This window comes from Mus pahari, chromosome X, assembly GCF_900095145.1.
Source record: "Mus pahari chromosome X, PAHARI_EIJ_v1.1, whole genome shotgun sequence".
NCBI classification, from domain to species: Eukaryota; Metazoa; Chordata; class Mammalia; order Rodentia; family Muridae; genus Mus; species Mus pahari.
In genome coordinates this window covers 76,710,007-76,723,125 of record NC_034613.1, presented here as the reverse complement: position 1 = coordinate 76,723,125, position 13,119 = coordinate 76,710,007, and the positions used below count along the sequence as shown (strand labels likewise).

At 38.0% G+C, this 13,119-nt stretch overlaps 1 pseudogene; it reads left to right on the top strand.

Annotated features, from left to right (window-relative positions):
- Positions 1-4,370: 4,370 nt before the first annotated feature.
- LOC110314307 lies at positions 4,371-6,603 on the top strand (annotated as a pseudogene).
- The last annotated feature ends 6,516 nt before the right edge of the window (positions 6,604-13,119 follow it).

Genomic DNA, 13,119 nt, shown 5'->3' with positions numbered 1-13,119 from the left:
ACAGGGTTATACAATCTCTCTTTGTGTCTGAGAAAAGCTGCTGAGGCCAGGCCTGTGTCAGCACTCTCTTTACATGGAGGCCCAGAGAGGCTAATTTTGGAAATTCTTAGCCAGAAGTTTAGTAAGAAAAAAAAAAAAAAAAAAAAAAAAAAAAAAAAAACCAAGTTGCAGGAAATGCTATGGTCCTCTGGTACATGCTGAGGAGAGAGAAGTATGTTGTAGACAACGAATCCAGAAGTTAGACAAATAAAGATCATTTTGACATCAGAGATGCAGAGTTTGGAGTTTGCCCAGCTGGTTTTTGTTTTTGTTTTGGTCCAATATTTCTTTACTATGTTGCTTTTCTATCTTTTGGAATGGTAATATATATCTTGTGGCATTGTATGTTGAAAGTATGTAATATGCTTTTTTGTTTTTATGTTACTGATTTAAGAAATTACTTTGAATATCAGAAGAGACTTTAATGTATGAACTTTTAGCAGTCTTGGGACTGTGAATGACTATGGGAAAATTTAAAGTTGTATTAATTGCATTTGTTATTATAATATGGATATAAGCCTATGGAGGCCAGGGAGTGGAATGTGGAAATCTGAATAAGAATGGCCTCCATAGGCTCATATATTTGAATACTTTGTCACAAGGGAGTGGCATTATTTGAAAGCATTAAAGGTATTTCAGGTGATGTGGCATTGTTGAAGGAAGTGTGTCTCTGAAAGTAAGCTTTGATGTCTCAAAAGTCCATGCCAAGCTCAGATTCATTCAACTTAGACAAAAACATAAATAAGTAGTTCATATCTACTGCCCGAGCACTACTCTGCATGCCACCATGCTTCCTGCCATGTTGATAATCTACTAAACTTCTGAATCTGTGAGCAAGCTCCTAATTAAATGCTTTCTTTGTTAAGAATTGTCTTGGTCATGGTGTCATTTCACAGCAATAGAACAGTGACTAAGACATCCAAGTTCCAAAAATCTATAAAATAATTTTTGTTCTGACTTCTGAGTTACCTGTTTCCTTGTCTTTCAAAACAGTTATATTAGGGATAAAAACTACATAGACATGCATAAAAGTCAAATTATTACCATTCTCCCAGTATTATTTTCACTCAATATTGTGCTTTAAGTTTCATCCATGGTTATACATTTGAAAAAAATTTTTGAGAAAATGTCTCATGTATTTCAGGCTGGCCTTGCATTTCCTATGTAGTTAACACTGCCCTTGGAATACTGATATTCCTGCCTCTAATTTCTTAGTGCAAAGATAACAGGTATGAGCCACCATTTAAACTTGATGCTGTCAATTTTACTTCATTTTTTCTCATTTTTATATACTATTCATTGTAGGAATAAAAGCTAATCTATTCATCACATTAATCATGAAGTACTTCTGTTGGAGTTCAGGTAACTGCTATTATTAAAAAGTTGTGGTTAGTATTCTTTTATGTATTTCTTCCACTATCATTAACCTTAGAACTTTTCTCCTTTGAAGACTTTATATTGCAGCTTTTATCAAATTTCATTGTTAGAATTACTTTCAGAGATCCTTATTTTTCTTATTATGGCATTATTTATGCCAGCAACTACTATAATACTTAGAAATAGCAACTGGAGAGATGGTTGATTGGGGAAAGTGTTTGCTTTGAAGCATGAAGAACTAACTGTAGATCTCTAGAACACTGGTAAAAAGTTAGACATAGCAGTGGCACTTGTAAGCCCACTGCTGAGGAGCAGAGCCAGGTTGAATCCAGGGGCTCACTCGACATCCAATATAGTCATAAAGACGAGTTTCAGGTTCACTGATAGTTCCCTTCTTGAAATAAAAATAACAAGAAAATAGGGTAAGATACCTAATATCACTCTCTAGTTTCCAAAAGCATTCACTCACATGTAAGCACACCAATATACACATGCATGCTTGTATGTATGTACAGGCACATTCACATGCATATACACTACATCAATCACTCCTTCACACACAAAAGAAAATATAGTCTTATCATCCTAATATAAATTATTCAAATCTGGAGGTAACTAACATATTGACATCAATGATCAGTCTTTGTGTAGCTCTTCTACTTTGCTAAAAAACTCCACAAAGACTGTTTTACATTCTGAAGGCTATAGAAAATATTTTTCAGTTCTATAATATCATTTTTTTCTTCATAAAATTAGGTTGGTTCTCCGTAAGCATCTTAAATTGAATGAACTCTAAAAACATGTATATGGAAAGAGACAGCGAACATACTTCTGTCTTAAATTGGTAGATCAGTTATTCATGTCCATGTACTCTTTGAATTCATCAGTTGATTTTAACCTTGATTATATGGAGGGGATAAATTCTGCTCAGTACAGGATCCTGTAGGAAGTACAGGAGACTTGAGTCAATCTCAAATTTTGTATAACAATGAAAATTTCTGTGGAAAAGTGAGTTTATATAGAATCTGACATCTGTTCATATATAAAATTGTTTGTTTGAAAATCAATTAGCTATACTGTCATTTGTGGCTCACCCCTATACAATTATGCCAGATAAATGTTTTCATTTTCAAAACCTTATGAATATATTTGAATTGTTTTAATTTATTATATATTACAAGCTGGCTGTGGTGGCACATGCCTTTAATCCCAGCACTCAGGAGGCAGAGGCAGGCAGATTTCTGAGTTCAAGGCCAGCTTGGTCTACAAAGTAAGTTCAAGGACAGCCAGGGATACACAGAGAAACCCGGTCTCAAAAATAAATAAATAAATAAATAAATAAAATTAATTAAAAAATCACCTAATATGTTACAAAATCACCAGATACAGAGTTCTTACTTGACCTTCAATGGTACCTGCTTTTATTTTCATTTCACACTAAACATTTACTTCAGACAAAGCACTAAGAGGGTTATAAAATAATTTTATATAGAGAACCACTTATTTCCTAATAGTTCTCCACTAAGTCTATTTCCAAAACTGTACCAAGTTAACAATATTCCAAAAACTTTGTGTGGCTGAAAAGATAGTACATCTTGTAAAAGTTCATGTATCCAATTCTGACAACACCAGGCCAATCCCCAAAACTTACACAAGAACTGGATTCCCTCATACACCCCACAAATATTTTTTTACAAAAAAGAGAAGGGAAAGAATGTAAGAAAATGAGAACAAGTAGTATATATAGCAGCCTCATCTCTGTCGAAGCAGAATTTTAAAGTGCCGGTTGGGGAAGGGAAGGGAAGAGAAAGAAATTAAAGAAAGGAGAAGGAAAGGGAATAAAAAAGAATAAATGAAGAGAGGAGAAGAGAAGAGAAAAGCAAAGAAGAGAAGAGAAGAGAAAAGAAAAAGAAATGAAAACAGTAAGTCACACTAAGTTACCCAGAGAGATGAGAAAGGACTAAGTTACCCAGAGAGATGAAAAAGGAAGCTTTCTGAACCTCATCGGCTACTGTAATGTACATTACGCCAGTGTGCTGTTTCCAGTCCGCCATTTCGCTTCTGTATTTAACGGTCTCCCGTTTTACAGCTCTCTCATTTTTCTTGTGACTACCGTGCGGAGTGTGTGCTGCTCCTTGCCTCGTGCTCCTTCTCGACGAGATCAAGAAAAGAGAAAGGAAAGGAAAATAAAAAACAAAACACAAGCACAGTACGTTTCCGTAAGGTACCCGGAGAGGTGAGAAACGGCTGGTGTTATGTGCGTCGCCCCAGCACGCAGTTTCAGGTCCACCATTTTGCTTCTGTATTTAACGGTCTCCCGTTTTACAGCTCTCTCATTTTTCCTGTGACTACCGTGCTGAGTGCATGCTGCTCCTTGCCTCGGGTTCCTTCTCGACGAGATCAAGAAAAGAAGAGAAAGGAAAGGAAAATAAAAAGTAAAACACAAGCACAGTAAGTTGCCGTAAGGTACCCGGAGAGGTGAGAAATGGCTGGTGTTATGTGAGTCGCCCCAGCACACAGTTTCAGGTCCACCATTTTGCTTCTGTATTTAATGGTCTTCCGTTTTACAGGTCTCTCGTTTTCTGTGTGAAGCCCGTGCAGAGTGCTTGGTGCCCCTTGCCTCGTGCTTCTCCAGTCAGCCATCTAGAAGAGAAGAAAAAGAGAAACACAAACAAACAAAAATTGGCCAAAGTTACCCGGAGAGGTGAGGTAAGGTTTCTGAACCTCATCACATCAGAATGCTATTTCATTTCAGCCATTTTGCTTTTGTATTTAATGGTCTCCTATTTTACAGGTCTCTCATTTTTAAGTGGGACAACTGTGCAGAGTGTTTGTAGCTCATGGACTCTCACTTCTTCAATCTGTCATCTGCCAGTTTGGTGAACCTGCTGGCTTTAAGTCAGAGTGGTTAGTGATTTCCACAGTTCATATCCACTAGAGCAAGTTCCTTCAAAATGTCATCTCACGGAAGCTACACAAATGTCGCAGAGACCTCTGAGAACTTAAGCATACTCAGCTGCTTGGGTGAGACTTCTGGTGCCCTGGTGGATACAGAGACAATTTCTGACATTAAAACGATGGATCCAGAAGTGAGTCTGACACCAAGCAGTGATGTTACTGGCACTGAAGACAGCACTGTTTCAAGCCCTCAAAGTACTGATGAAAATTCTGGTGATGCTTACCAGGGTTATGAGGGTGACAATGACAACGAAGAAGATGGTGACAATAATGACGACGGCGACGATGATGATGATGACGATTATGACAATGACGATGATGAGGACTCCAATCTTCCCAGCTTGGAGGACTCTGACAATGTTATCAGGAGTTTAGAAAACTCATCTATCCCTCAAGAGTTAGAGAAAGGTGGAAGATTTGTGGAAGAGCAGAGTCTGGGAAGGCATTTTCATCGATATGAGTTGGAGGCTGGTGAGGTTTTGGAAGGGCAGGGAGGGGGATGCCTGTTCTATCAGTATCAGCTGGAGGCTGGAGAAGTTGTAGAAGCACAGAATGTTCAAAACTTGTTCCACTATTATGAGTTGGAAGAAGGTGAGGTTGTGGAAGAACAGGTAGTACAAAGCATGTTTCCCCACTATGAGTTGGAGGCAGGAGAAGTTGTTGAAGCAGAGGAAGTACGAGGTTTTTTCCAACACTATGAGTTGGAGGCTAGAGATATTGTGGGAGCACAGGGAGGAAAAGGTCTTTTCCACCATTATGAATTGGAGGAAGTTGAGGTTGTGGATGATCAGGAAGAGAGTTCTGAGATGCATGAACAGACCAGTGAGGACAGCAGTGAGCAATATGACATTGAAGATGATAGTTTCATAGATGAATGGATAGCTTTAGAGACATCTCCTCTCCCAAGACCTAGATGGAATGTCCTTAGTGCCCTTCGGAATAGGCAGCTGGGTTCAAGTGGTCGCTTTGTGTATGAAGCCTGTGGTGCAAGATTATTTGTGCAGCGTTTCTCCCTAGAGCATGTTTTTGAAGGCCATGCTGGATGTGTCAACACTGTTCATTTTAACCAACGTGGCACCCTACTGGCTAGTGGTAGTGATGATCTAAAAGTGATTGTGTGGGACTGGCTTCATAAGCGACCAGTACTGAACTTTGACAGTGGCCACAAAAATAATATCTTGCAGGCAAAATTCCTTCCTAACTGTAATGATGCCATCTTGGCTTTGTGTGGCCGTGATGGGCAGGTACGAATTGCACAGGTATCTGCTGTAGCAGGCACACACATGACTAAGCATTTGGTGAAGCATAGAGGAGCATCTCATAGACTGGGTTTGGAACCAGATTCCCCCTTTAGGTTCTTAACTTCAGGTGAAGACGCAGTTGTCTTCAGTATTGACCTCAGACAAGCCCAGCCAGCTTCAAAGTTAGTGGTAACCAAAAATGGTGATAAGAAAGTGGGACTGTATACAGTCTTTGTGAATCCTGCCAATGTCTACCAGTTTGCTGTAGGTGGGCAAGATCAGTTTATGAGGATTTATGACCGAAGGAAAATTGATGAGAATGTCAACAATGGCGTTCTCAAAAAATTCTGCCCTCATCACCTTCTTAGCTCTGATTACCCACCATACATCACATCTCTGATGTACAGTTATGATGGCACAGAGATCCTGGCTAGCTACAATGATGAAGATATTTATATCTTCAACTCTTCTGATAGTGATGGGGCTCAATATGCTAAGAGATATAAAGGACACAGAAATAATTCTACAGTGAAAGGTGTACATTTCTATGGCCCAAGAAGTGAATTTGTGATGAGTGGTAGTGATTGTGGGCATATCTTCATCTGGGAAAAATCATCCTGCCAGATAGTTCAGTTCTTAAAGGCAGATGAAGGAGGAACAATAAACTGTATTGATTCCCATCCTTATCTACCTGTGCTGGCATCCAGTGGGCTAGACCATGAAGTCAAGATCTGGTCACCCATAGCTGAACCTTCCAAGAAGCTTGCTGGCTTAAAGAATGCGATTAAAATTAATAAGCTGAAACGAGATAATTTTACCTTGCGCTACACTTCCCTATTTGATTAACCACACACTTTAGTTCCTCATGAGTCATGTTTCACAGTCAAATTACGAATGCAGTTGGAGAGGTATTAGAAGTAATGCTGGAGGTGGAGATTTTAGTGACTCTTCCAGCAGCTCTGATGAGGAAGCAAACCAAGAATCCTAGTGGCAGACTGCTTAAAGGATGTCCTGAGATACCACCTGAAGCTGAATTCCACTTCATAGTACTTTAAAAATCAGATTGAGTAGTAGGATTTTTTCCCCTTCTTTTTGTAGTGATTTGTAATGAAAGTATTTATATTTCCTCTTCATCTTTTCTCTCCCACCTTTGTATTACTTGCTTTTGTTATATATTGTTACCTTGTATACTATATGATTATAGAAATACAATAGGCCTACTTTGCATTCTTACAGATAGACTGTAGAACTGCCTGAATTTGATGAAAAAATTAATAGTGTAAGATCTTATTTCTGTTCTTCAAAAATTGTTGGATTAAAAAAATATTCATTAACTTGATTCTGAATATTAAAGTTGTTAATTAATTTTAAGAAATGTTTGTGGTCTAAAATAAAGTAAAATAAAATAAAACAAATCATGGTGTTTTCTCTTAATGCAGACCCTTGGCTATATACATGTGGTTATGGGTCCTGCATCTATTCCACCACAGAGCTCAGCCACTTGGGGAGGCAGGACACCAGAAGTTGAATGTGCTTACCCCACACTGTCACCAGGCAGGTTTTGGGCCATAGGGAAGCCCAGAACACCTCTACAGGGGTCTGAGGTACAGAACATTTAGGAGCTGGTTTCTGAACCTGGGCCTATGAAGAGGCCAGGTTTCCAGTCTCTTGGACACCCAGGCACCTCTGGAAGTCTTAAAAGAGCTAAGAATAGAATCTGGGCCTGTGGGCTGGATCTGGCTCAGGGCTGAGGTGGGTGGGAACAAGGGTGGGGGAGCTCTGGATAGTCCAGGGATTGATGGCAACAGGCTTGAGCTTGGTAGTGGTTGTGGCTGGGAACTCAGAGAGGCCTTATATGGGAGATTGGACAGTGGCCTTCTCCATGGCTCCCCACAGCGGATCCAGATGAAAAGAGGTAGTCCATGGTTTTAAGGCATTTACTATAATGGCAGAAAGGGGGTGTGTAAAACCATACCCCAATTCTCAAGGTGGACCTGAGATTAAATACCTTTTCCAGGGAGGAATATCTGGTAAGGAAAGCTTATTGACTAAGCCTTCCAGGCATTTAAGAGGAGGGCTCATTAAAATGGAGATCTCTGTATTGAGCTTATGAGACTATAGGTCATGTCCTCTACATGTGGAGGGGCTTGGGGTGTTACCCTTTTGTGACTGAGGCCACAAATCTATGGGGGGGGGTAGGACTGTGGCTAATGACAGGGGCCTGTTGCCTGGGAACAGGAAAAGCTACTATCTTCCCTTCAGGGTCTCCGGGGCTTTTAGCCTTAGCTAAACAAGAGACCATGCTACTTTTCATGGTTTCCTACACACACATACCACACACTTTCTTCTTTGGCTTTCTGTCACAGAAAAAGACAAGAGGATAAAGTAGTTTTGTTACTTATCAGATAAGGAATTTTATAATTCCTTTGGTTTATTCACATTTTCTCAGTCTACATTAATAATATGGAATTATTTAAGCACATTAAACTAGAAAGCAATTAGATTCAATCACTATGCTGTTTAGACTGCCAATGCAATGTTTTTGAAATGTCATGGTTTAGAAATACCATTTTTTACCTTTCAAAAAATCCTTCTTGGTTAACGTTTTTCTATGAGTTTCTCACTAATTTTGAATAATTCCTTTATGTTGAAACAATAACAACCGCAATAACAGATGGTTTGTATTTTTATAAAACCATTTGATATGAAACTATTACCAAAATGCTTTTGATGGCTGGAGATATGGGTTAGTGGTTAATAGCTGGGTGGCTCTTACAAAGAACTCAGGTTCAGTCCCACCACGAACATGACAGTTTACAACTGGCTGTAACTCCATTTCCATAGCATCCAAAACTCTTCTGGCCTCCAAGGACATTAGGCATGCACTTAGTGCACAGACACATCTACAGGCAAAATATAATAATTTTAAAAGAAACCAAAATGGTTTTTGCAATCTAAACAGTGTTTAAATCTATAATATAGTTTAGAAGAGTTTGAGTTGTTTTATGTTTTGTCTTATTTAATGTAAATTTTGGGTAGCGAGTGACCAAATTCTATTTGATATATATTTGCTGTGGTAAGGAAATGAAAATAATCAGCTTCCCCTAAACTTCCATGAATTATAACACAGTTTACTTTCCAGATTATTGTTCAAATGAAGGATGTAATTGAACATCTCAACAGTGGCTGTTCTTCAAGAATTCTTCCTGAAATCGGTATTATGTTTCCTCCTATGGGGACATATAGAAACATTTTCATAATAAGATAGACTTTGGAGTGGGAGTTATCTTTCTCACTATTCATTGAGATTCAGAGTTAGTGATAAATATCTGGGGACCTCAAAGCCTGAAGAAGCCACTGCATGTTGTTTTTAAAGATAGGGTCAGCAGGGATCTGAAAGAAACTTGCTTGCAGAAACCATTAAGTCTGAACTTAAGTCTGCACTGTGGTTTAAAATAAGGTTTAGAGTCTCAGGCAGTGGCTCAGTGGGTGAAGGACAGGCTATGCAAGCAAAAATACTGGAGTCCACATACCTAGAACCTATATAAACAATGGGTGGGTTTGACAGGTTGCCTGGTGTAATCCTGAGAAGAGAAGTGGTACAAAATCTCTGGAGCAAGCTAGCTAGCCAAACTAGTGCAAACACTGATTCCTGGCTTCAGTAAGAGACCCTGTGTCTCCATAGAAAGTAGAGAGCTATTGAAGTTGCCTGATACAAACTCTGGTTCTTCACATACAAAAGCCTGCAAATGTATTTATGCCATGTACAATTTATATGTAAAACTGAGAGGACGTAAAGAGAAGAGAGTTATTAGCTAAAATCCTGAGTTTGTAGCATTCTTTAAAAATGGGTAGTATGTATTCTAGCAATATTAACACAACATTGGTGATTTCTAGTGACTGCCAAAACAATAAAAACTGACTAATTTGACCCTCCATATAGATATTTTACTGTATTAAGTCAGTTATCCTAAAAATCTTTCAGGGTTTCCTGAATTGATCTCAGATGGTTTTGTCATGATAGGTATTTAGCAAAAAGATTTGAAAGATAAAGTAGTAGATTACATTGATTTTCAGACAGTAAGGGTAGATATGCCAGGGTAGATATGTTCATGCACACTGTTGTTTATATATGGGTTTGCCCTTGTTTGAGTTGGGTATTATCTCAGTCCACAAGTCTTTCAGATCTTCTGCATATTTTTTTCTTGTATTCTTTAGCTTTGTGAAAAGAAGTGCCTTCTTCTGTAGGACACTCAGACCATATGATGTGGATCTGGGTTTGTGAAGTCCTTCCTTACTGTTCAGAGATATCCCCACCTACATTTGCTCTCAAATTTTTCACACCCATTGCTTCTTACATAATTTTTTTACTTCATTTTTTAATATCTGGAGCAAGCAAACAAACAAAGAGACAAATGTACTAGGACATTTTAGCTAGGGCCTGGAGGGATTGCTTGGAGTTTATGAGCCCTTGCCCTTTCAGAGTACCTGAGTTCAATTCTACTACCCAAATGGTAATTCATACCTACCCAAAATTATAGTTCCAGGGAATCTGATGCTTTAGTCTAGCCTCTGCGGGCACCAGGCACATGTATACAGACATCATATACATACATGCTGGTAAAACAATGTATACAAAATTAATTAATTAATTAATTAATTAATTAATTAAAACATTCAAATCATACAGTCAAGTAAAGTTTTATATATATATATATATATATGTATAATCTATAGAAGGAAAAGTAATAGTTAAACTGAGAAAAATATAAGCAAAAACCTGTTACTTCACCCCTCAGTCGAGTGCTCTCTTGTATGGACTACATACTGAGATTATGGGATGGCTGGGTGTATTGCAAGTCCCTGTTTCAAAACAGAACAAAATTACAAAGGTATTGTAGAAAGAAAAATAGGGCTATGGAGGGGGCTCAGTTGGTAATAGCTCTTGGAATCACAAGCAGTAAAACTGGAATTCATATCTGCAGCATCGAGCTGGGTAAAGGTACACATGACTGCAACCACATGATTAGGAGGTGGACACAGCCTTGGGAGACAGAGACCCTGGAGCCTATTAGGCAGCTGCAGTAAGCTTCAGGTTCAGTGAGAGAACTGGTATCAAGAAAATACAATGGAGAGTAGTAGAGGAAGACACCTGGTATTCCCTGACATGTGCATGCATGTATATACCATACATATGACAAGATAATAAATTATTTAATAAATTATGAAGGTGGTACAGTAGTTAGAAATCATACACAGGTTTTATTTTTGCATACATTGGTCCTGTTAGTGTATAGCAAAGACATACAGACTAAAGTTGTGTCTTGTGAGACAGTGGGGAAAATGACTTCAATTTAATGATCAAATGAAACACTTGCTATAGTTTTTCAGAACATTGTTTTAATTCCAATTTGAAATATCTACAGGAGAGTTCTTTAGAGATTCCCATGACCTTCATGCAGTAGTCTCCTAATTATTTACAGAATTTAGTTGCATAAATCTGTAACAGATGCCAACTGTACATTTAAAAAAAGACATCTGCAGACAGCATTTCCTTAAAACGACGGGTGTGGAAATGACTAGAGATTGAAAAAAATATATAATAAAGTATAATTGCTAATGAGCAGGTCAGTGTTTCCAGAGTTTTGCTAGTCCAAGTTGACAACAATGTTTATTTTAGCATACTATGAGCCAAAAGCATAATACAGAGAAATCATAATCCTGTGTTTACTTCCTTGCACACCAACTATTCTAAATCATCTAAATTTGAGTTTCAAAAGTGAATGTGAATAAACTCAGACTCAATTTTTATATCCTGATAGAACATTCAGTAAATATGAATATATGTTTTCTGAATCATGAAAATTTAAAGATGGACAGGGCAAGTTCCCAAGACCAGTATACTATTCTTAATTGTTTTATAGTTTAGTGTATCTTAACAGTAAACTTGAAGGAACAACCTTGAACACAGATGACATTAAAAATCCACTTTCCTGTAGGACAACTCAGTTAGATGCATAATGAATGTATGGAGTCTATAGTATGATAAAATGCATTAATCAGAAAATTTCATCAGATTTATTCATAATTGTTATAAGGTTTAATTATTGAAATGTTTTCAATGAAACATTTTGTTTCCATTACCTTTACCTCTTGTATTTATATATAAAAAATCACACACAAATGAAAATGGAAATATTTACCAGTACTTGATTTTTATCCTCTATTTTTCAATTCACAATCACATGTTTAAGTATCTCTTGACTGTATGGGAATATATTTAGCATTCAGAACTATTGATAACAGGAAAAAGAGGGAACACACATTTTGAAAATTAAATGTCTCCCCTCATAGTGGATTTATTTTTTAAATGGTTCCTGTATTTTTTTTATTTTACATATTTGAATATACCATTTTATTTTACACTAATTTTTTCAATTTTTATTATTTACTTATTTACATACCTGTCATTGTTCCCCACTCTCAGTTTCCCCCATAATTCCTTATCCCATTCCTCCTCTACCTTGCCTCATCCTGAAAGCAGGCTTCCCCCTTCCCTGGGGTCTCAAATTTCTCAAAGATTAAGCACATTTTCTTCCACTAAGATATGACTAGGCAAAGCTCTTCTGTATTTATTCCAGGGGCCAAGGATTAGCCTGTGTATATTCCTGGTTGGTGGCTCAGTCTCTGGGAGCTCCTTGATGTCTGGGTAAGTTGAGGCTGCTCTTCTTCCTGGGGGGGGGGTTGCTCTCCCCTTCAGCTTCTTCAATCATTCCCCTAATTCAACCATAGGAACCTCAAACTTCAGTTCAATGGTTGGATATAAGTATCTGCTTCTACCTCAGCCAGCTGCTGGTAGGGCCTCTCATGGGACAGCTATACTTAAGCTCCCATCTGTAATCACATTACAGCATCAGTAATAGTGTCAGCTTTGGTGCTTTCCCATGAGATGGATCCAAAATTCTTAAGCATGTTCTCTGCATGTGTGGCATGCTATCCACGTGTATTTTGACACAATCGTTAGACGTTTGCCATAGATATTACACAGGTTGGTATCTTAAAAAAAAAAAAAAAAAAAAAAAAAAAAAAAAAAAAAACAAATAGGCGTCACTTGCCTCCTGCAAAGCACCAATAACTGCACCCTGGAAGCACAGATCTGTTTTGAAATCTTGAACAATTTCTGTCACCAAATGGTGGAAGGGAAACTAGCAAATTAGAAGTTTAACAAATTTCTTAAAGTGCCTATATTTCAAGGTGTGCCTTAGTATCAGGCCTATAAGGATGAGGTTTCTTCATCCCTCCAGTACAAGGGACACTCTTGCAAGAGAGGTTTTTGTAGCCAGTTGTTTTCTAAGTGCTTTACCATGGGTGAATTTGTAGGCAGTCAGGGTTACCTCCTTCCTTCCTTCTTTCCTTCCTTCCTTCCTTCCTTCCTTCCTTCCTTCCTTCCTTCCTTCCTTCCTTTCTTTCTTTCTTTCTTTCTTTCTTTCTTTCTTTCTTTCTT